This window comes from Apodemus sylvaticus, chromosome 16 (assembly GCF_947179515.1).
Source record: "Apodemus sylvaticus chromosome 16, mApoSyl1.1, whole genome shotgun sequence".
NCBI classification, from domain to species: Eukaryota; Metazoa; Chordata; class Mammalia; order Rodentia; family Muridae; genus Apodemus; species Apodemus sylvaticus.
In genome coordinates this window covers 48,812,439-48,837,330 of record NC_067487.1, presented here as the reverse complement: position 1 = coordinate 48,837,330, position 24,892 = coordinate 48,812,439, and the positions used below count along the sequence as shown (strand labels likewise).

At 44.1% G+C, this 24,892-nt stretch overlaps 1 protein-coding gene across 1 annotated transcript in view; it reads right to left on the bottom strand.

Moving 5' to 3' along the window:
- Gpbp1 (GC-rich promoter binding protein 1) overlaps positions 1 to 24,892 on the bottom strand; it is a 722,682-nt gene that overhangs the window by 230,707 nt on the left and 467,083 nt on the right. The window lies entirely within an intron of this gene.

Here is a 24,892-nt window from a genome sequence, read left to right as displayed (position 1 = left end):
TATCGCTAAAGTTCTTAGACAGTTCGGGGGGGGGGGGGTAGACAGACTCACTCTCATTCATTCACACTTTCCTGTGTCTTGAGGTCTGCCTGGCAGGATGTGGTTAAAGACTCTGATGGAGATTAAGCTTGAGAAGTGCCTTCAACACTCTGTGGGAATCATAGTAGAAAAGAGGCTCCTCCGGCCTCCTAACCCAAATTTGCATGGCTAATTATCTGCTTAGCAGAAAACCTCCCTGAGCTTTTGTGTGTCAATGAGCCAATACCTGAGTTAGATGGATATGTGAGGGGCCCGTTTAGAATACCCTTATAGAATGCTATATGTCTTGCAAGTTGTCTTCTGAAGGTCTCAACTTCATAGTTAACTGGTAGGTTTCATTCATCAATCATCACGGGAAAACAAGGCAAAGTCCACATTTTGACTTTCAGAAGCTGCCTGCCTGCGGTGCTGGTGACAGACACTGCTCTGGTCTCACTGACACTATGCAGTCCTGCAGGGCACACATGCCTTATCTTCCTCCTGCAATAAAGGTTGTATTGAATCGATTAAGTAGACCTAACTAACCCAAGAACGAACGTGTGGTGCCGTCAACTGCTCCTCTTTGGAGGATGAGTGATCTTCCGAGTGATGCCCTCAACAGCTGGCTTCCAAGATGTAGAACAGGCGGAGTAGTTGAGGGCACAGATAGCAGGTTGTGTGCTCGATTGCTGGCATATGCGGGAGATTATTTTTAGACACACAGTGGCTAAGAACATGCTTCCATAAACATGTTCAAGATCCAGGATCTCACACAAATATTTTCAAAATATTTTGGTTGTGGCAACACTTGATTTTGGTTTAAGCTCTTTGGATGGATAAATAGAATCCAAAGACGGTTGGTTGGTTTAAGTGTTTCATGGGGGCCCAATTTCATAAGCTGTCCTCATTATCAAGAGTGGCAAAAAGGGGGGGGGGGGGACTTGAATGATAGAGCCACGCCCTTCTAGTTGCTCAAATACTGCAGTGTGGGAAGATGATTAGGCTTCACCTATATCTTCTCCAGGGAGTGTTTTGGTGGCTGTATGGCAAGTGTGATACTTGCTAGGAAAGATAAGTCATTTGTTGCTTTGTAATAGCAACCTAGTCCCTGGCAGCCGAAAGCCACATAGATTCCTCATAGAACTTTAATGTGAAGTATTGGAATGAATTTAGCCTGCAAGCAGAGGCTGTGTGTGGCCTTTATCTGGGGATTCACCTAAGGCATAGGATGAGGCCACTTTAAGCCTGGATTATCTTGAATCTTGACAGCAGGAATAGTAGCTTCCCTCCTACAGTTGGTAGTCACTCCCGAGTCCCTTTACTGTTGCTTCATAAAAAGAAGTTCTAATGGTCCCAGGGGGCTCGCTCCATCTGCCTCGACTTGAATCTTACCATTGTTCCTGATCAGCATACCTTTCTCTCTCTCTCTCTCTCTCTCTCTCTCTCTCTCTCTCTCTCTCTCTCTGACTCTTCTTCAAAGCACTGGCGTGTAGTGCTGACTTCTGAGGAGGGGACGCATCTCTGAGGAGCCCTTCATTTATCCTGCTGCGTGAGCATAAAGATGGTCTAGTCACTTTCCCACGGTTGCGGGACAGTATCTGACAGAAGCAATTTAAGGAGCGCCTCATTCTGGCTCACAGTTGGAAGGTCCCGTGCATCACGTGCATCACGGTGAGGAAAGCATTGTGGCAGGAGCTGGAGACAGCTGACCACATTTGCCTCAGCAGTTAAGAAGCAGAGGAAGATGAAGGCTTGTTCGCACTTTCTTTGTTACCTCCAGCCTGCAATAGTCCTGCCCGAGGCTACAGAGCGTCTCCCCCCACTTCAGTTAACTTACTTTAGACCTTCCCTCATAGGCAGGTGCAGAGGTTCAACTCTGGATTCTGTCACGTAAACGATCAAGGCGAAGTGTCACAGGTGTAAGCCGAAATTTGGTTGGCAAATGGGGCTAGGCAGAATAGGGACAGTAGCAGCCTAGTGTCGCGAATTGGTGCCCTATGTTCTTCGATCTTTGCAGGGAAATCCTAGGGTGTGTCTTCTTTTCTTTTCTTTTTGACCAAGAACACAAGTTCACTAAAATGGTTGCTTTGTTCTTTCCATGTTCTTAGCTGATTAATCTTCACTTTTGCACTAATGGTTCCTCACTCTTCAGTGATTTTCATAGTCAGTAGAGCCATTTTTAGACATGTGATATTGAAGAAAATCACTTTATCACTCTGGGCCTAGTTTACACGATTAAATAATATAAGTAATTGGTTAAGTTTTTTAGATCCTCCAAGTTCCAATTTCTAGGATTATGATAATCCTAAATGCATTTATTTACAAGATACTGAGTACTGAATCCACTGTGTCAGTAATACTGCCAACAACCTCAGCCACAGACGTAGGTGCTCCGGGAAAGGTCTGTGTGGCTTGTGAGGCATCCAAGAAGCAAAGATTAACCCAAGATCAGCTTCAGAGAGTACCACAAATACTTCAGCTCTTAATCCAGTGAGTTCCCCAAACTCTTTCTCTCTCTCACCACAGCTCTGTAGTCCATCTGTGAGGTGGCTCCCAGGAACTGTGGAACCCGCAGACAGACGCTGGTGTGCCTGCAGCTGTCCTCAAACTGAGGGGCAGGAACAACCAAGGTCCCTACAGCCTCACAGCCTGCTCACAACTGTGAGTCCTCTTCTGCCCAGCCTGGAACCTGCTGCTTCCTGTTCCTATGACTCCTTCTCAGCCATAGCTGACTGAGAAGGCCTTGACAGCACCTACCTTTCCCCTGAACTCTCTTCCTTCACACGTGTGTCCTATGTCTTACAGCTGGGATTCTGTCTTTGTGTCTGTTGCCAACAAACAACATGGCCAGTGTCTCCATCTCTTCTCAGAACAAGAGCCTCCTTCTCTTTCTAAGCATCTCCACTGCTCATAGACGTGTGACTCGGTGCCTGGACTTTTTGAGTGACAAACTGGAATGTGTCGCACTTGCGCTTCACACTCCCTCTGAGACCCCTTCCCTCAGACCTCCCCAGTCCCCATTGCCCTGCACCAAGCACACACCAGAACTCACAAAACCAGCATTAGCTGCAGCTGCAGCCCTGGGTTCTTTCTCCTTCCCTCCCACTTAGCCCCTGGGGACAGGGGTAGTTCCAAGACTCCTCAGCTCCTCCCCTTCCTTCCATCTGCAAGTGTTGCTAGGCCTGGCCGACACAGGCAACGGCCATGCGTGAATGAAAAGTTATGGCCACGGAGAGAGGAGCCAACATTTTAGTGAGCAGGGAAATTTCAGGGCCCCAATGCAAATTCCCTCCAAGTATAAAATGTCTGAAATCAAGAAGACAAAATGCTCTATTCTCACTAGTGCTTTCTTTTACATTCTGGAACATTTTTATAAAGATATCCTCAGGGTAGAGCTTGCACGTGTTCTTGTATGCTAACCTCACTCATATGTTATTTTATATAAATCATCTGGATGCGTCCTCAGAGGGTCTGTGTCATAGCAGGGAATGACACTAGAAAGGGGGCGGGGATCTGTTCTGCTCTGGTCTCTCTGGGATATGCTAGGTGTCTGAACCGTGTCAGGCACTGACTTTCAAGGCCTTGCCTTTCCCATCTGTGAAAAGGAACATTTCTCTGTCCCACCCCACCCCCCCTTGCCTTGCAAGGTTGTGAGGAGCAAACAAAGCCCTTTATACGGATGCCACAGATACGGCTGTGAGAACGCCTCTCCTTTGGCATCGTTACCAAGGACTCTTGGGCTCTTTGTCTTGGGCTCTTTGTAAACCTTTCAAAAAAAAATCACCTTTTTCTTATCTTTTATTACAAACTGCTCTGTGAAACAGGTTGAAAAGCATCATTGTTTCACTTTATGGAAGAGAACATAGAGGGTACAGAAAGATAAGTGTGGGGTTTACCCAAGATATTAGTGATAAGCACGTGAACCAGGGGAAGGGAGTACTGGGTACGCATCTCCTGTCCGGTTCACTTGGGCCCGGTTCTACCCCACACAGACACCCCTCTCCTCCTGTTGTTTAGTCTTCTGTGAGTCAGGAAACTCTCCTTGCCAGGCTTGAGGGCAAGAGCTGAACATTTAGGGTTAGGTAGACGAGCCCGGCTCCCCGGCTCACCGGAGCAGTGAACCAAAGTCGAATCCCAGGGAGGGAGCAAAGGTCAGGATGTCTATCCCAAGATCGATTACTAAGAAATCTATCTGAGTGGATAAATAGAACAGCAAGAGCTGTACACACAAGCTCGAGATCACACCACCTGTGTGGCCAGCTATAAAAAGAGTCAGGTTCAGGCTCAGGGTGGTCTGGATTCCTCTCCTGGGTAGGGGTCGCTTGGCATGCCTTTGAAGTCTCACACCTGACTCGGGGATATATACAGTTCCTCACCTCGTGCCTCCTACCCAGTTAGCCATTTTGCACGCCTGAGTCAGGACAGATTTATTGAGATGTTCCGGGGCTGCTGTAGAGTTCTTACCCTCTGGAGCTACATGATTCAGTGTAGGGCCTCCACCAGGGCACCGATGGCATTTTATGGAGAGGACTTCTCGGGCATTGGAGAATATTTAGGACATCTGGTATCTAGGACCCCCCCCCCCCCAGACTATGGCTACCCCTCTAATTGTGACACTCTAAACCGTCCCCAGACATTATCAAATGTAGGCAGGTGACTACAGGTGACTCAAGTCTGAGACTCGATGGTTTAGTATTAATAAGCAACAATTACCAATCAGTGACTCAGCACCAGGCACCGCACTGAGAAAAGCAGCTGACATAACAGAAACCTCGGAGCAGGCCCTCCCCTAAACAGTTGATCGGATCTCCAAGGCTCCCACGTTATTCAGACCCACGAGTGCCATTTCCAAGGACATTTGTAGCCAAGGACTATGGTTTGCCTGTGTGCGTGTGTCTGCTCCACAGGGCACACACAGGCTCACATGCTTACTAAAAGAAAAATAAATAAATAAATAATAAAAAATATCCTTTCCCTAGGCCTCAAGGAACCGAAGCCTCATTATATTTACTTTAATTTTTAGTTACAGAGCACAGAAGCTGAGTAGATCTGAGCATTACGGATTATTCCTAAAAAAAAAAAAATATTACATTAAGTACTTTGGGAGAATATGATAAGCAATTATTTGATGAGTTAAGTATGTCTAAAAGGACCTGAAAAGAGGCGTAGGAAAATAAAATCACACAACTCTAAGAGTGTCAGTTCTTGGTGTACTTGCAGGGATTCCAAGCTGCAAGCTACTGCCAACGAATGACGGAACTGGATTAGATAATAGGAAGAGGTGAAGCTCTGCTGGTCTGTCTCACCGGAAAGACCCGGGCCCTACAGAAGCTGAGTGGAAAGGTGTGATGGTTTAGGTTAGGAGAAGATGCCTCACCTCTTATTTTTATTTAGTGTGAGTCTTTTACTTCCCAGGTAGCTATCTAACCCAGTTGCTTCAGATAGCACGGATCTCTCTGGATCACCCCCACTTTTGCTATGAGAGGTTAAAACCATGGGAACTTGCTGGGCTCTTCCTAAAGAAAATACAGTCCTTGTGTTGTTTGGACAAATGAACGAAAGACACGAGTATCAGGTGAAATCATACTACTTGTTTAATGAATGTTTATCAGACAAGGTCTCGTGGTGTAGCTCAGATTGGCATTGGCGTTGAATTTACTAGGTAGCCCAGGCTGGCCTTGCGGCAATCCTCCTGTCTCAGCCTCTAAGCGTTGAGATTATAGGCAGGCACCAACACATGCATGAAAACACACAATTTATATCAATGGCATGAATTTCAAAATCAAACAGGAGGCTTGAAGAGATCCTTGTATGCAGTTTTCTGTTTAGCTTTGTGACAGATGCTGTGGCTTTAAGGACCATGGAGTGCTCAGGGAATCACCTAACTGGGAATGAGGAGACAACACACACACACAGAGAAAAGCCGGGACCAGATGGGTTGTGAGCTAGGAAGAGGGAGACACTCCAACAGCAGCCTGGAGACTCAGAGAGCTGAAGATAGAGATCTCTGTAGGAGGCTTCTGTTGGGGAGCAGTGTTGGGTTGCAGTCATCCAGGCAGAAGCAGCCGCTGTGAGAATTCCTGCATACACTGGTTCTAGCTAAAGGTCAATGGTTGCTCCAACCAAGGCAAGCAGGTGATATTCCGGTGAGCCTGATCTGGGCGGGTTTTGCCATTCCTATGGGTCTGAGGCACTGGGGTCCATGACAAGACCATGTTCATGTCAATAATACACATCCAACTCAGGGCTTTATCTACTCCCTACAAATATCAAAAATGTCTTACCTTGGTCCAGCATGATTGCTCATGCCTATAATTATAGCATTCAGAAAAATGAAGCAACATTTTTAAAAAAAGAAAAAAGAAAAGAAAACTGAAGCAGCACTGTGAGTGTTGGCTTCTGGCCATATAGACACATACACACAGGCATCCATTTGTACACACTCAAATGTGTGAGTGAGTTCATAAAAAGCAAAACTACAAGAGTTGCTTAACTAGGTAATACATTAATTCAGACAATGGTAAGTCTTAAATATAACCTGGGTGAGCCTAGCCCTGGTATAAACTTTTGACCAAGACACAATGCATGAATACTGACTAGTCCTTGATTATATTAAAGTTAAGAATTTTAGTTAAAAAACAAAACAAAACTAAAAGCTGGGTGGTGGTGGCGCACGCCTGTAATCCCAGCACTCAGGAGGCAGAGGCAGGCAGATTTCTGAGTTTGAGGCCAACCTGGTCTACAGAGTGAGTTCCAGGACAGCCAGGGCTACACAGAGAAACCCTGTCTCAAAAAAAAAAAAAAAAAAAAAAAAAAAAAAAAAAAAAAAAAAGAAAGAAAGAAAGAAAAAAAGAAAAAAAAAGAAAGAATTGTAGTTCAACTCAAGATACCATAGATAAAACTACTAGATGCTAAATCAGAAGGTATTTGCAATGTCTAGGACCCATAAGGGTTCAACTTTTAGAATCTTCAAGGAGTTTCTAAACATAGTTTCTTAGCCGGGTGGTGGTGACGCACACCTGTAATCCCAGTACTCTGGGAGGCAGAGGCAGGCAGATTTCTGAATTGGAGGCCAGCCTGGTCTACAGAGTGAGTTCCAGGACAGCCAGGGCTATACAGAGAAACCCTGTCTCAAAAAAACCAAAGCCAAAAAACCAACCCCCCCCCCAAAAAAAACAACCAAACCAAAATAAATAAATAAATAAATAAACCAACAACAACATAGTTTCTTTCATAATTTAAATAGAAGAATAGAAAAAGTAAGGGCCGGATGTGGTGATGCACTTTTAATCCCAGTACTAAGGAGGCAGAGGCAGGAGGCTCTCTGTGATTTCAAGGCCAGACTAGTCTATATTATGAATTCCAGGACAGCCAGGATCCTGCCGGTCTCAGCAAACAAGGAAAACAAAACAAAAAACAAACAAACAAAAACCCTGCCAAACAAAAAACAACAAAAAAGGAAAAAGTGTATAACAAGAAATTGACAGGACAAGAACAGCTACAGACAAACAAGCATTGAAGAAAAGCTAGTAACTTTGATAATCAGAGGAAAAAGCAACTGATATCTATGTCTCCTAGACCTGAAATCATACCTAATGCCCGGAGGTCCCCCACATACTGCTAATGAGCACAGGCATGAGAACAGCCACTCCAGAACATCCTCCCCTCCCTCTGCCCACCCACTCAACAAGCTCCCTTCCTAAGTATTCCTATCTCCGAGGAATCTTGATAGAGTTTTTATTAGGTTATGATATACATATACACATACATGCCATATACCATATATATGATATATATGCTATCGCACTATAGGTGAGCATTGGTCTGCTAAGAAATAAATGCCAAGGCAGGTACACCAAGTTATTACTAGCTATTATTAAAGGAAACCCCTGTGAGTATAACTGAGGGGGAATGTAGACCTCCTTCCACAGTGGAAGAGAGATGGGAGAAGATGGGTGGGTACATCCTGAGGCAGGTCGCTTGAATCTACCAGGAAGATAAAGCTGACTGTGAGCGAACCCCACTCTCCTATCTCAGCCTCAATGTCACAATCATTCATTTTCATTGTCAGCTTGACGGGGCCAAGACAGCTAAAAGGGAAAAGGAAGAAAGGAAAAAGTATAGGAAAAGGTATATATAATTATATACCTCGCCACTGCCTATAACTCTAGATCCAGGGAGACCCACCTCGGCTAGCCTCCATGTGTGCTTGCATTCACATGCCCCCCCCCCCACACACACACACACTTAAAATAGGTCTTAAAAAATACAAAAGTTCCTCTGCCACACTTTTCTGCCTCCGTCATATCCTGGCCTCCCAGCCAGCCGAGTGAACATCTACTGCAACCCTGAGGCCCTGAGCCCAGATGAATCCTCTTCCCACTTCAGCAGTGGTAATTGTGTGCCTTTCAAGCACAACCCTACAACTTGTAATACAGTGGCAACACTGTCCTGCATCTACATCACTTTCCTCCCCCGGGCCCCTGGAAACCACTGATCTACTGTCTGTCTTGATAGATGAAAGTTGGACCATCCAGACGTGTTGACGTCTACAATCTGTAGTCCTTTAAGACTGGCTTCTTCCAGGCAGTGTATGGGTCACAGGAACCATCAATGCGGGAGATGAGTTAGCGCTTCACTCTTCCTTGACACTCATCTCTACGGATGTACCATTCTGTATCCCTCAGTTCCATTGGTTGGTATCCCTGTTGCTTTCATGTCTGATGATTGTGATTAATGCTGTATGGCATTTGTATACACGTTTTCTGTAGTGATAGACTTTCATTCAACATAACAGTGAAATACTGGGCTGTAGGCTAACTACCTTCAACCTTGGGAAGAACCGATGTGTTATTTTCTAAAACAATCTATACCATTTCACATTCCCACTAGCACATGGAAGAGCTCCAGTTTTTCTACATCTTTGCAACATTTGCTATTGTTCATCATGGTTCCCTCTCTGGTTGCTATTGGAATAATTTCTTCATCCCAGAAGAAAACACCGAACTTCCTCTCCACTGTTCTCCACGTTCACATAACCTCTCTCCCCTGTGCCTCTGGAAGCCATGGCTTGCCCATGCCTCCCAGCTGCTCCTAGGCCCGCAGGCTCCGAACTGCCCTGCATTCGTTTGCTGTTGCTTCCTTTTGACGTGGATCTTCAGGGTTCCTGTGCAAGGCATCATGTATGACACGAACAGAGCTAGTCCTGGACTGTGTCCACTTGGAAGGCATTGGGCTTTGGTCTATAGCTATGGATTGTGATGCTAAATTCTATACTCAAAGGTCCAGGCCTACAAGTGACTTCTCATGTTCATAAACTTTCATTATACAAACCTTGTTCCTTGATTTAAAACTAATGTTTAAATAAAAATTGGCTACAGCCAATTACTGGAGGGCTTACGTGGGTTGGAGTGTCATGGTTGGAGGAGGAGAAACAGAAGGAGAATGAGGAAGGAGGAGGAGGAGAAAAAGGAGGAAGAGGAAGAGGAGAAGGAGGAGGAGGAGGAGAAGAAGAAGAAGAGGAAGAGGATGGAGAGAGAGAGAGAGAGACAGAGAGAGAGGAGCCGCCATGATAGGAGAGGAGCCAGGGGTACATGGCCAGGAGAAACAGCAAATATCTGGGGTACACTGCTGGGGAGGTAGGTAGCCAGGCGAGCAGTTAGAAGAGTAGATTAGGGGTGACCTCCCAGTAAAACCAAAGGAAATAACCATAGTCTCATAGTCTGATTCTCACTTGTCATCTAGTTGGGGGTAAGCTTGGATTGGTTGTACTACAGGAAGGGGCTGTAGAGAGCAGGGTGCTCAGAGTCCCGCTGCCAAAGGGAAAGGGAACTGTTACTGCTTTACTTTTGACTCTGTGATGCTTAATTCTATATGGTAGCTTGACTGCCCTCGCAGGAAGCTGAGAGAACACTACTTCTGGTGTGTTGGAGAAAATGTTTCAGGGAGAGATCAGCATTCGAATCAGCAAACTGAGGGACGGTAGTCACACTGTACAAGAGAGCAGCAGAAGCGTGAGCTCTCTGTCTTCTGGAGCTGGGATGTCTGCTTTCGTCTGTCCTCAGGTGCTGGTGTGCCTGTCCTCAGCCTGAAGATGTGGAGTGGTTCACACCCCTAGCTCTTCCGGGACTCCAGCATCATCAAAATGGCAAGTTTTGAGACACTTTGGCCTGCCCCAGAGCATAAATCAACTTTTATAGTAAGTCAGTCAGTCTATCTGTCTGCCCGTCTGTCCGTCCATCTGTCCGTCTGTCTGCGCATCCACCCATCCATCCATCTATCCATCCATCCATCTACCTATCTATCTCCTATTTCTTCTATTTTTCAAGAGAATATAATCCTTTTCATCGTCTTCCATCCGATTGCTGGGGAGACAAGCTGAGGCGTGGGTGACCTGGGGACAGAATGCCATCCTGGAATTCGAACCTGAAAGTGGCATGGAGGACAGAAAGACTTGGTGATTAACCCTTTACAGGAAGATTCAGGTTTCTTTATGCCATTTCACCCCACAGCTGCAGTGTGGGGGGAAACAGCAGTGAGCGTGGGAATCATAAATCATGATCTTTACCCACAGCAGCCTCCCTTTGATAATGTTGCTTTCCTTATCAGCGACTTCTTTTTTATGGATCACTTACATAGAAACTATCAGCCGATTGTACCATTCTGACTTGCTCCAGAATGAAGAGTTCTAGTTCAAGGTAAAACAGATCCCAAGTTTAATCATGGCTAAGAAGCAATGTTGTCGGCCCACAAAGAAAAGTCAGAAAGCCTTGGATTGTGTTCCTGTTTAACCTTCTGCTCTGAGTCTGGAATCACGTACCTGAAGGTTTTGGCCTTGACTAAATAAATGACTTGCTCTTGCATTTTTCCAATGCATCTGCATTTTACCTCAAGAAAGCAGGCTGGACCCCATGTCCCCATTTCCTGAGCCAGGCTTAGCAATCTCTTTCAAAACACTTGTGGGGCCAGGTGTGGCAGCATCTGCTTTTAGTCTCGGCACTTGGGAGGCAGAGGCAGGAAGATCTTCGTGAGCTCAGGGCCAGTTTAATGTACATAAAGAATGAATTCTAGGCCAGCTGGGGCTACATAGCAAGACAAGACAAACAAACAAACGAATAAAATAAAAACACTCTTGGGGCTCAGGTCATGGTGGGTAAAGTGTTTTCTATGCATGCATGAGCACCAAGCACTTACATTTAAAGAAGGTGGTCATGGGTTATAGGGGCCTACTGGGAAGTGGAGACAGGAGCATCCTGAAGACTTAGCTGGCCAACCAATATAGCCAATTAAGGAGGCCCAGGTTTAATGAGATGCTGTTTCTGAATCCAAGGTAAAAAATGATAGAGAAAGGGCTGGAGAGGTGGCTCAGTGGTTAAGAGCATTGACTGCTCTTCCAGAGGACATGGGTTCAATTCCCAGCAACCACATGGTGGCTTACATTCATCCGTAATGAGATCTGATGCCCTCTTCTGGGGTGTCTGAAGACAGCTACAGTGTACTTACATATAATAAATAAATAAATCTTAAGAAAAAAAAAACAACACAACAAAATGACCTTAGCAAAGCGATCAGAGAGTGGGTACATGTGTAATCTCCCCAAAAGCACTGTGCAGGCAGCTCTCCCGCAGTATTGGGTGGTTGAATAGTTGAAAGCAGATGAAGGAGTTGGCATGAATTTATAGACCATGTAGTAACAAAACAAAACAAAACAAAACAAAAAACTAGCATCTCCTTAAGCATCAGAGTTATATTCTCAAGATGTTCTCACCATGAGAAGCCAACCAGCAGCACTGAAGGTGCCCCCCTTCTCCATCCAGTGCTAACCCTGGAGTGCGTGAGAGCAGGCCACTGGCCTCTTTCTTCACGCTAATTTCTCCAGCTGTGCGAGTAACTAGTTCTGGGATACATTAGGGAGAGTGAGTAGTGACCCTTCATGAGGAGAGGCCCCACCTTCTCCTCCCCGACATGGGAGGGTCCAATTCCTTTGGGCTTTTGTTTGTCTTTCTTCAGTTCTCTTTCTTACCCCTTTCCTCCTTCCCTTCCTGTTTCTACCCATCCCTCTCTTTAGATACCATTTTGCTGGTGGCATAGTCTAGCCTGGAACTTGCTAAGTGTAGCCCAGGCTGGTCTTTACCTTGCAGTCCTCCTGTCTCAGTGTCTCAGGTGCTGGGATTATATGAGCTACCATGCTCAACTAGTTCTAAAATTATTTTAGTTTGGGTTTTACTGCTGTGAACAGAAACCATGACAAACCCAACTCTTTTTTATTGGATATTCTATTTATTTGTGTTTCAAATGTTATCCTCTTTCCCGATTCTTGCCCCCAGAAACCCTCTACCCCATACCCCCTCCTCCTGCTTCTATGAGGATGTGCCCCACCCTCCCACCTACTGCCTGCCTTCACATCCCTCTACACTGGGGCATCATTGAGCAAGGCAACTCTTTTTTTTTTTATAAATATTTTTATTTTCTATATTCTTTGTTTACATTCCAAATGATTTCCCCTTTCCCGGATCCTCCCTCCCCATATGTCCCATAAACCTTCTTCTCTCCATCCCTTCTCCAATCACCTCCCTCCTTTTTCTCTGTCCTTATATTCCCCTCCAATGCTACTTCAATCCTTTCCAGGATCAGGACCCTCTCCATACTTCTTCATGGGAGTCATTTGTTATGCAAGTTGTGCCTTGGGTATTCAGAACTTCTGGGCTAATTAATATCCACTTATCAGAGATTGAATTCCATGTGATTCTTTTGTGATTGGGTTACCTCACTTAGGATGATATTTTCCAGATCAAACCATTTGCCTAAAAATTTTGTGAATTCATTGTTTCTAATTGCTAAGTAGTATTCCATTGTGTAAATATACCACATTTTCTGTATCCATTCCTCCTTTGAGGGGCATCTGGGTTCTTTCCAGCTTCTGGCTATTATAAATAAGGCTGCTATGAACATAATGGAGCATGTGTCTTTATTGCATGCCGGGGAATCCTTTGGGTATATGCCAAGGAGAGGTATAGCAGCGTCTTCTGGAAGTCTCATGTCCAGTTTTCTGAAGAACCTCCAGACTGATTTCCACAGTGGTTGTACCATCTTACAGCCCCACCAGCAGTGGAGGAGTGTTCCTCTTTCTCCACATCCTCGCAAGGCAACTCTTATAAAGGACACCATTTAATTGGGCCTGGCTTACAGGTTCAGTTTCAGTCCATTATCATCGTGGCGGGAAGCACAGGAGCATTCAGGCTGGCATGGATGGCACTGGAAGAGATGAGAGTTCTACATCTTTATCAAAAAGAAAGCCAGGAGCAGCATGTCCTCAGGCAGCTGGAAGAAGGGTCTCAAAGCCCATCCTCACAGTGACACACTTCCTCCAACAAGACCACACCTCCTAATAGTGCCACTCCCTGAGCCAAACCGTTACATTTCACTCCTTTACCCCCCCCCCCCAGGGTTGTTCAAACATGAGTCTGTGTGGACCATACATAACCATAGCATAATGAAAAATACATTTAGTCCAACTTCAAAACGTACCATTGTTTATAACAGTCTCAATACCGTCTCTTTTGAGATTCATGGATCCCCCAAGAAATCAAAATCAAAAAGCAGATCACATACCTCCAGTATCATACAGGATATATGTTACCATTCTAAAATGTTATTGTAGGAAATATGGGACCAAAGCAAGACAGGACACCAGCTGAGCAAACTCCAAACTCTATATGCAATGTCAGAGCGTTCTTAGATCTCCACCTTCTTTCATTCTTGTTGACTGCAATAACCTTCTTTCTCCTGAGCTGGGTCCACTCCGTTAGAGGCTTTCTTCAGCGGGTGTCCCATGGCTATGGCATCTCGAACATCTTGGGGGTCACCAAGGCAACCTTAATGTTACAGTTTCTTTTTCCAGTACCTGGAGTCTACACATGATCTTCTGAGTTCCTCTGAAGGGCTTGCTGGATCACTCTAGGGTCTGGTTCACTTCTCTGATGCTGCTGTTCTTGGCAATTCATTCCATGGTACTGGCATCTCTAATGTGCTGGAGTCTTCCGCTGTAACTAGGTGTCACCAATAGCCTCTCACAGGCTCTCTTCATGGTGCCAAGCCTCAACTCCTTTGCATGACCCCTTCAGTCCTGGGTCATCAACTGCAGCCGAGGCTGCACCTTCACCCATGACCTTCCTTGGCCTTTCACAGTGCCAAGCCTCAGCTGCTCTCCATGACCTTTTCATGCCTTCAAAACCAGTACCACCTGGGCAAGTCTTACATATGACCAAGTCCAGCTGCACCACAAGGTAACAACCTTAGCTATCTCTGGAACACAGCTTCTTTATGATCTCAAAAACAACAACAACAACAACAAACCCCCAAAACTACTTCCCAGAAGATTTCACCTCAGTGATGCTGGTGTCTTCTTAATCACCACTAATTTCTTAGCTCCAGATAACCAGCATTAACTGTCTCAGTAGTCCTTTCTATTCTTGACTCTAAAGCCAGAGCCAAATGGACAAACCTGCCTGCCATGTTCTGCTGCTTGCTGGGGCTGGAACATGCTCTCCTCCTTATTTTTTTTTGGGGGGGGGGGGTTGGTTTTTTGTTTTTTTCAAGACAGGGTTTCTCTGTATAGCCCTGGCTGTCCTGGAATTCACTTTGTAGACCAAGCTGGCCTCGAACTCAGAAATCCGCCTGCCTCTGCCTCCCAGAGTGCTGGGATTACAGGGTGCACCACCTCTGCCCGGCCCTCCTCCTTATTCTATTACCATCTTTCTGTTTTGCCACTCCTTCACGGCCTAAGCTTGGCTGTCCTGGAACTTTCTCAGTAGATTGACCTTGAACTCAGAGATCTGCAAGGCTCCGCTGAAAGCTAGAATTAAAGGTGTGTACCACCACCGCCTGGATGTAAGCTTTTCTTTACCTAGAACTTGCTCTGTCCCAGTCTGGCCTTGAACTCAAGATCTACTGCTTGCTTTTCTAAAGAGTAAACCTAGCAGGGTGGGATCTGTCTTGAGGTCACCACTCCCTTAATCAGTTCATCTCCTTGAACATAGGATTCGGTTCCTTTCTACTTCTTGGTAACTCTCTATTTATTTATTTATTTATTTATTTATTTATTGGTTTTTTCAGACAGGGTTCTTGGTGCCCCTTTAACATACATTTTGATTTTTTTCTTTTTAAGTTTGCAGTGCTTGCTTAGAGTGTTCTTCATAAGATTAAATGAGAGAACAAAGTTTCTCCTGGGCTTTTTGGAGACTACATTTGTCAGTGCAGTTAATACATGAATCTCTTTACCTTAACCTTGGGTAGACTCTTCAGACAAGGGCAAAACCAGCCATGTTCTTCACCGAAATACTACAAAAACAGTCTCTAGGTCGCATACTAAAAAATTCTTCTCCACTGAAACTATTCGGGCCAGGTCTGCACAGTTCAAGTCACCCTCAGAAACAATGTCTTCCACAGATGGCAAGTTGCCATTACTATTTATTTATTTAAAGATTTATTTATTATATGTAAGTATACTGTAGGTATCTTCAGACACACCAGGAGAGGGCATGGATGGTTGTGAACCACCATGTGGTTGCTGGGATTTGAACTCAGGACCTTCAGAATTGTAGTCAGTGCTCTTAATTGCTGAGCCAACTCTCCAGACTGCCACTACTATTTATTAATAATAATGTTGTTATTCTAATAGAACTACCCCATCCACCCCCTTCAGTACACAGTGTCTTGTGTTTGATACCAGAAAATCCCACATCCCTGGTCAGGTCCAACCTTTAAAATATATATGCACAAGACAGGAAGATTGAACAGGTATTAAACATAGCTTAAAGTTAACTGTGTGTGCTCTCTTCCTTCCTTTCTTCCTTCCTTCCTCTCAGTTCTTTCAGACAGGGTTTCTCTGTGTGGTTGTCCTGGAACTCATTCTATAGATTGTGCTGGCCTCAAACTCACAGAGATCTACCAGCTTCTGCCTTCCAAATACTAAGATTAAAGGCATTTTCCATGGCTGCCCAGCTTGTATCCTTTATTTCAATATGAGTTTTGCAAGATATGATATGAAGATTTGCACTTGTATCTTTTTTGTTTTGTTTTGGTTTTTGGATTTGTTTCCTCCCCCCCAGACAGGGTTTCTCTGTATAGGATTAAAGGCGTGCGCCAACACTGCCCAGCATAAATAGCATTTCTAAGATTTTTTTTTTTTTTTTTGGTTTTTTGGAAACAGGGTTTCTCTGTGTAGCCCTGGCTGTCCTGGAACTCACTCTGTAGACCAAGCTGGCCTCGAACTCAGAAAGCCGCCTGCCTCTGCCTCCCAGAGTGCTAGGATTACAGGCGTACACCACCACCGCCCAGCTTTGCACTTATATCTTAATTACCCAATTATATGAAAATATCACTTCTCTAAGCTTAACCCAAGAGGATGAAATCCCAACAGAAAACACTGCTGTGCTCTTCTAGATTTATGTTGTACTGCACAGGAGTGGGAGCCAGACAGAACTTTGAAATAAAATCTCAAGGTGCAGTTTAAGCATGTTCACAGAGGACATGACGATTCCGTGGATGAAGCATTTCCTGTGCAAGTGTGAGGACTTCAGTTAGACTCCCAGCACCTACGTAAGACCAGAACCTGCAACCCCACTCCCACAGCAGGTAGGAGGCAGAGACAGGAAAACCCCTTAGAAGCTCTTGCAGCCCGTGACCAGCTACGCTTGTGTGTGCTGTGGGGGAATCACAACTGATTCGACATCACAACAAAATAAGAGGAAGGTAATGGCTCACTCTGGAGATTGTCCTCTGATCTTCTCACACATGCTGTTAAGGCATGTGCACAGCAAATACACACATGTGTACACACACACACACACACACACACACACTCACACACAAACTAAAAGCTTAAAATGACCAAAGTTTCCCTTCCTCCCCTTGCCCCGCATGCCTCCCTTCTCCTCCAAACCCAGCAGGAGGAAAAGGATCCCACAAGTAGGCGAAATGGTCAGGGGGAAATAAACCACTCCCACTGGTATGGTTTCCACAAGAACACGAAGCCACTCAACCATAACATATATGTAATACCTTTTTCTAAAACAAAAGTATTTGCTTTTTACCAAATCATTGCAATACAATAAGCACCATCTTAGCTGTATGTTACCGTGGTATAGTAGAGCACTGCATTGTATTTTATAACAAACGAGTGAGGAACTAGTGGTCGGCACGCGCAGACTTTATTTTACCTTCAGTCTCCTCATGTTTTTATAACTCATTATAAAACAAAAAAATTATTAATTTTGCATCTCTTTAATCTTGAACATCCCCCTTTCAGTAATCTTTCTACTCATACATTTTATAATTTGGTGATTTAAAATACGCCTCTATATCTCTCAGACCTTATCAGAGAAGTTTCTCTTGCAGTGGATGGTAATTAACAGACATTCTCAACTGGTCACTGTGCGGAGAATAAGACTGTTGTGCGACAGAGTTCATCCTGGGGACACGCAACATACATGTCTACTCAACCCAGACAGGGACCGCCCCCACCCCCAGCAGACCAAGGTCTGGATACCACCTAAGTCCAACTTGGTGAACCAATGAGTTTTATTGGGGTTACTTAAAAGAATATGGGTGAAGGGTAAAAGGAGCAGAAATGACTCAAAGGCGTGTGCCACCACTGTCTGGCATTGGAAAGGATTTCCATGAATGCTAATTTAAACGATTTCAAGCAGGTTGGGCTGTTGGCATCACACGCCTTTAATCCCAAGCCAGAAAACTTGTTTTGGAAAAAAACAAGCCAGCAGTGGTGGCGCACGCCTGTAATCCCAGCACTCTGGGAGGCAGAGGCAGGCAGATTTCTGAGTTCAAGGCCAGCCTGGTCTACAGAGTGAGTTCCAGGACAGCCAGAGCTATACAGAGAAACCTTGCCTCGAAAAAACCAAATCCAAAAAAAAAAAAAAAAAAGAAAGAAAGAAAAGAAAAAGAAAATGTAACAACATATATTGTTTTTGATAAATGGCAAATTGATAATAATTAGACTGATAACACAATCTAGAGAAAATTAATCTTGACTATCAATTTAGAGGGGTTTTTGCTGCAAAGAAAGTAGTATGTCAGAATAAGATTTCTGCAACAGAAATCATAGTGAACTTGTTTAGAATGGGCTGTGAATGGATGGATGAAGCAAGAGAAGAGCATTGGGTAAAATTTCCTATTGTTAAAGAACAAACATTGTTTCAGGTCAGCAAGTAATGCAGTCTGTTTTTCATGGTCTGTAGATCTGTGTCATTACACTTAGTTCTCACATGTGCCCACTGGTCCCCTTTCTTCTCCAACGCAGTCCCTCCATATGCCTCTTATCATACGTACCCCAACCCTTTCTCCCCACTACCCAAAATGTGTTCCTTTGTAATGACTTGGTTTTTACTTCTGTGACAGCCCCGTGCACACATGTGAGCCCACATTGTGTGCTTTATTTATTTTGTTAAAGAATGATATCAGTTTCCTATGGTATTTAAAAGTCTATTGCACACATTTTGAGCTTAATAAAACAGCTTTAGTTTTGGTGGTCATTATTGCGATATTCTGCAAAGCATATCTTTTGCAATTATCGAAATGAACAACAAAAAGAAAGTATCAGGGTTGGAGAGCCGGCTCAGCAGTTAGAGTATTTGCTGCTCTTACAGAGGACCTGGGTTCAGTTCCCAGTGCCCACATAGGAGATCTGAAAATGGACTGTGGCTCTAGTTCCTGGGGATTCAGCATCCTTTTCTGGGCTCTATGGGTACCTGTACATACATGCTACACAGACAGACAAGCAAGGGTACATATGTATACATGCACATAAACACACAAATTAAAAGGGATATCAACTTGAATTTTTTGATAGAAAACACAGTTTTTAGAAATATTTTGAGGGCTGGAGAGATGCTCAGCTGTTAGAAAGAGTTGTTGTTATTGCAGGAGCCTTCGTTTCACCTCCCAACACCCATACTGTGGCCTACAACCATCCATAGTCCAGATCCAGGGGATCTGACGTCCTCTCCTGACCTCAGAGAGCACCAGGCATGAAGGTGCTGCTCAAAATACATTCAGGTAAAACACTCATACATGCACAACCAGAGAAATAAAGCTGAAAACATATGTTAAGAATGTCACTTAAAGGGCTGGAGAGATGGCTTAGTGGTTAAGAGCACTGACTGCTCTTCCAAAGGTCCTGAGTTCAAATCCCAGCAACCACATGGTGGCTCACAACCATCCTTAATGAGATCTAAAGCCCTCTTCTGGGATGTCTGAAGAACAGCTACAGTGTACTTACATAAATAAATAAATCTTTAAAAAAAAAAAAAAAGAATGTCATTGAAAGCCGGGCACTGGCGGCACACGCCTTTAATCCCTGCACTTGGCAGGTGGATTTCTGAGTTCAAGGCCAGCCTGGTCTACAGAGTGAGTTCCAAGACAGCCAGGGCTACACAGAGAAACCCTGTCTTGAAAAAAACAAACAAAAAACAAACAAAGAATGTCAGTTAAATAAAGGTAAAATCATTGAGGTGGAGGATGGAATTGGAGCCACTAATGAGGATATGCTAGCTCAGTGAGTCTGTCTTGTTTTGATGGCCTTGATTCTTGGAGAAATGCTTATGTCTGTGGACCACACTCCTTCTTCTTTCCCTCATCCAAGAAGATTTTTTTAAAAATCTGTTTGAAGTCCTCTTTTCCTTACCATGTAAATTGCAATGGGTATTCCTGGTTGTCAACTTGACTACATCTGGAATGAACTACAATCCAGAAATGGAGGGCACACCTGTGATCCAGAGCTTAAGGCTGGAAGACACAAGTTTCCGACCTGGATCTTGGCATAGAGATCTTGAGGCATAGTGACCTTGAAAAGCTTAGGCCCAGGCAAGATAGTACAGGCCTTTAATCCCAGGAGACTGGGGACTGGAGGCAAGGCCATCTCTGAGTTCAAGGTCAGCCTGGGTCAAAACAAGTTTTAGATCCAGGCCTGGTCATATACACCTTTCATCCAGGCCACACCCTCTGCCGGAGCCCTACATAAAGGCACTGGAAGAAGGGAGATTTGCTCTTCCTCGCCTGCTCGTGCTTACTTGCTAGGCCATCTTTCCGAACCTTCTTCAGGATTCCAGCCTATACAGAAGACCAGCGGAAACACCTAATCTCCTGGGCCTGATCAACTCTTGGAGTTCCCATTCCCAGGTGCCCACTGTTGGGGAGGTTAGACTGCAAACTGTAAGTCATTCCGATAAATTCCCTCAATATATAGAGACATTCCATAAGTCCTTGAGGCACTTAGGTCATTGTTATTAGGCAAAGCTTTATATTTAGTTCACCTCCTCAGATGAGACACTATTACCAGAAAAAAGTTTTCAGGCTAATTCTAGAGAAGTAGATGCAGTTAGAAAACAATTAAAGGAGCTTGGCTTGGTGCTGCCCTGAGTTACTATCATTACAGGTTATTCCAAGCCTTACAGAGAGGTGACTTAGTGTTGGAGATTGTCCTGGGCTTTGCATATGGTATGTAAACCTGCTACCACTGGGATAAACCCCTAGCAAGAGGTAATTTTTGAAGTGGGAAGGCTCACTTTGGTTTTTCGAGACAGGGTTTCTCTGTATAGTCCTGGCTGTCCTGAAACTCACTCTATAGACCAGGCTGGCCTCAACTCAGAAATCTGTCTGCCTCTGCCTCCCAAGTGCTAGGATTAAAGGTGTGTGCCACCACTGCCTGGCAAGAGGTAATTTTTAGTGCATTTCCTAGGTCAGACTTTAATGGGCTTATTTACTTATTTCTATTTTTATTTCATGTGCATTGGTGACTTGTCTGCATGTATGTCTGTCTGTGTAAGAACATGATCAGATGTCCAGAACTGGAGTTCAGTTGTGAGTTGTCCTGTGGATGTTGGGAATTGAACCTGGGCCCTCTGGAAGAGCAGACAGCAGTCTTATCTGTTGAACTATCTCCCCAGCCCCCAAGCCAGAATTTATATTGGAAATTCAGGGGGTTGACCACGACGTACTTATCTATGCCTTTTGTTTGCTTGTTTTTTTAGTATAGAATAGAGTTTATTAAGGGCATGGGGTGGGGAGTTAAGTGGGTAGTAGAAGCAGAGAGAGAGAGAGAGGGAGAGAGAGAGGGAGAGAGAGGGAGAGAGAGAGAGAGAGAGAGAGAGAGAGAGAGAGAGAGAGAGAGAAGAGCAAGAGCCTTTGGTTGGCTGTTTTCTCCCATGGGCTTTGGACTTTGGTTAAGATCTTTTTGCTGAGACAAGTATACACCAGGGCACCTAGCCTTTGTTTTCTTAGTTGACAAGCTTTTTAAAAAACAAGAAACCTCACATAAATTTGCTCCTGGTAAATTGGAATTTACCTAAGTTCCCAGGTCAAGAGCTAGGCTGCTGAGGCTCTGCTGCTGTCCTGTTGGGGAGGGCACACCACATCTGTGTACACCTCATCTTTACCAGCCAGCCTCGCTTCTCTGTCTTGGTTATGCTTGACTGTTGGGCACTTTAAATGGTTTGGACAGCTCATTATTTTCCGTTGGGTCAGAGGGTGTCTATAGACAGCTAAATATTGATATTGCATTATTGTAATGCTATCACAAACCATTTTCAGAGCAGTTTAATGATGAAAACTCCACAAAACAGGTCATAAAACCAGCCAATGTTTTTTGAAGCCCTGGCAAAGGAAGAAGATATTTACCTAAATTACTATTTTTTTTTTAATTTTTACTTATTTGTTTTTTTTGTTTTTGTTTTTTTTTTTTGGAGACATGGTTTCTCTGTAATCCTGGCTGTCCTGGAACTCACTCTGTAGACCAGACTGGCTTCCGACTCAGAAATCCGCCTGCCTCTGCCTCCCAAGTGCTGGGATTAAAGGTGTGTGCTACCATTACCCCGCCCTAAGTTACTATTAATATACGACCCAAGCAAGGCATTTAAAGTATGCTAAATATCTTTGTTTTACTGAGGAATTTCCATGTATCTTCTCAAAGGTGACAACGATCAAATAACCAATTTTATTTATTGTTGATGTGAGGGTCCCTAAGGGGTTTTCTAGTCCACACCCTCCTATGAGCTTCCCTCCTCCTGCCTGGGGTCAAGGCTAGGCCAAGTTCCATTCTCTGCCCACAGGAACATTCTTAAGTAAAAAATTCTCAGAATGTACTGACTGATAGTCACCTGACCCTCTGGAAAGTCCCTGATAGAGTTCAAATGCATGTCTTGCTTGCTAGACAATAGATTTACAGGTCAATATGCTTAACCAATAACCTTGCTGATGCAATCTAGGCTCCTAAAAAGTATAAAAGCTGCTTGTAATAGCCATTCAGGGTCGCCTTCTAGTCACTCACCTTGAGGGCTCTCTGGGGGGAGCATCTTTATGTAGGTACCACTGACGAGGGTTGGGTTGTACAGTTGGTGGTATCAAGCTGACACTTTGAGGTATACCTGTCATGTTCTATGCTTTCCTTCAGGATCCGTGTTATCCACCTTCTCTGGTGTCAGCCTCCTTCCTGGTCTAATTTCATTGGTTTTCATTTTTTACATTTCTGTTTTTCTGAACATGGCTGGCAGAGTTAGTACAATGTGATTTTACTTACACGGTTATTTTAGTTGTAGGTAACCTTGCTCTCACCCATCTATTGTCACCTATACGAATTACTTTGACCACAGTCTTTGGGGAACATGGACTTTTATGGTGGTCCTATAGTGCCGGACATGCAGGCACCTCTGTGTAATATAGGGCCTTTTATATAATGGCACAGAGTACAGTAAAAACAGCAATAACAAAAACATCTCAAATCAGAGCAAGGAAAGGACATTTTATCCCAACCAACTCTTGGAAGTCTTAGTAAAAAGAATGAAAGATATGTAGCTTTATTTAATAGGGATGCGCTATGTAAGGCAGGGTAGCAAACTTTCTCTGGTGATCACAGTAGGAAAGTTATGTTTCTTCTACCTACTAGTCTGAGCTGCCATCTTGCGTCCTGGCGTATGTATGCTTTATCTCAGCTGGTCTGCCTGAGACTCTCCCCCCCCCCCCACCCCCGCCCCAGCTTGAACCCTAGTCCCTAGTGTGATTTCATTCCATTCCAAGATGAAAGGAATTATCATGAGCCAGGAAAAACTTCAAAACTGTAGGGACAAGAGCACATTGGTGGGAAAGGAGCCATTGGCAGACAGATGATTTAAAAAAAGAAAGAGCTGGGCAATGGTGGCGCACGCCTGTAATCTCAGCACTCTGGGAGGCAGAGGCAGGCGGATTTCTGAGTTTGAGGCCAGGCTGGTCTACAGAGTGAGTTCCAGGACAGCCAGGGCTATACAGAGAAACCTTGTCTCAAAAAAAACAAATCCAAAAAACCAAAAAAGAAAAACAAACAAAGAAAGGAAGGAAGGAAGGAAGAAAAGGAAGAAAGAAAGAGAAAGAAAAAGAAAATAAAAACTGTAGTTCTTAAAGAAGTTAGGGGTAAACAGGATCTCTGGTATTGAAGAGGTGACCATGTTTACAAACCAAGGGGCAGGGATTTTTTTTTTTTTTTTTTTTTTTAACATCCCTGAAGTTCAGACATCTCTGGCAGCAAAGCCCTTTACCATTACAGGCCACATTGAGACAACGCAGCTGACAGAAATAACTTCCTAGCATCCTAAACCAGCTTGGTGCAGACAGTCTAATAGATTTAGGAGACTGGCTAAAGCTCTGTGGGTGGAAAAGCACCTCTTGCTACTGGAGAGTATGTTGATCTGGTGGAGAATTTTGATGAGTTTTCTCAGAACCATGGGAACTGAACTGTGGTGGCGTCTAAAGTTGACACTTGCTGCTCTTTTATATCATGACTGCTTTCTGAAATCCTTTTGTTTATAGATTTGTTAAAAATTGAGACCTCTAATATTTTTTAAGCCCAAGCTTCCTGGACACTCTTAGACTTTTTTCAATTTTTGCTTATACACAATTCATTCTTGGAAAAGGTTAACAATTTTTTTGCCTCATGAAAAATATAAACTGCTAATTTAACTTTATCATTTTATGAACTTAAGACTGTGGACAAAGCTTTCCATGTGATGTGGAATGTGTACAAGCTGTCAAAATGTTAAGAGAACCTGAAGAAGCCCCACTCACTTCCTAACGAACTGCAAGGCCATATATTTCTCTGAATTGGCCAGTAGAATCTAAGGCTAAATTTATTGTGAAGACTTGCCAAATTTGGTAGGATGAGACATTTTTTATGTGGTAAAGAAGGGGCAGGCTGTTGGGTACCTGGCTGGGGCAGAGCAGGTGGGCAGTTTATTGGCTTTGCCCAGGGCAGGACTGCTCACTGCCCCTCACCAAACCTGGTCACTCTACTCCATTTCAAGCCATTTTTACTTATTTTTTTTTAACTTTTACAACTTTGAACGCCTCATTGAAGATGGTAGGCACAACATGTGCCAAGCCTGTTTTTGAGTTATTTGATTGGACAAAAGGTTGAGATATCATTCACAGTAGGGAAAGTGTAATTTTCCATGTCTTTTGGATGTTTTGAAGTTGATTTTTTTTTCTTTTGTAAAATTTCCACGAATAGATTACTTTATACTGTTGTCTTTAGGTTGGTTTTGAGTGCCTTGGTAATCATCTTTAACTCTTGCTTCTTCCCATAACCCTTCTCCATCCTCATCCAGGAAAGGAATTGGAGACCCTAGGCTCAAACCTGAACAGTGCAAGTTTGGTTTAAAAAGTATGAAACATTTTAGCATCTTAAATGGGATTACACTTTTGAAGCTACAGTGCAAACCTCATTTTGGCATTAATATTACAAGGTCATGGCCGGCATCTTGGAGGAGGGCTCTGGTGTTGCCGACACTCTTTCCAAGCCCTGTAAAGTCCTCGCGCACTTTCCTGTTTGTATGTT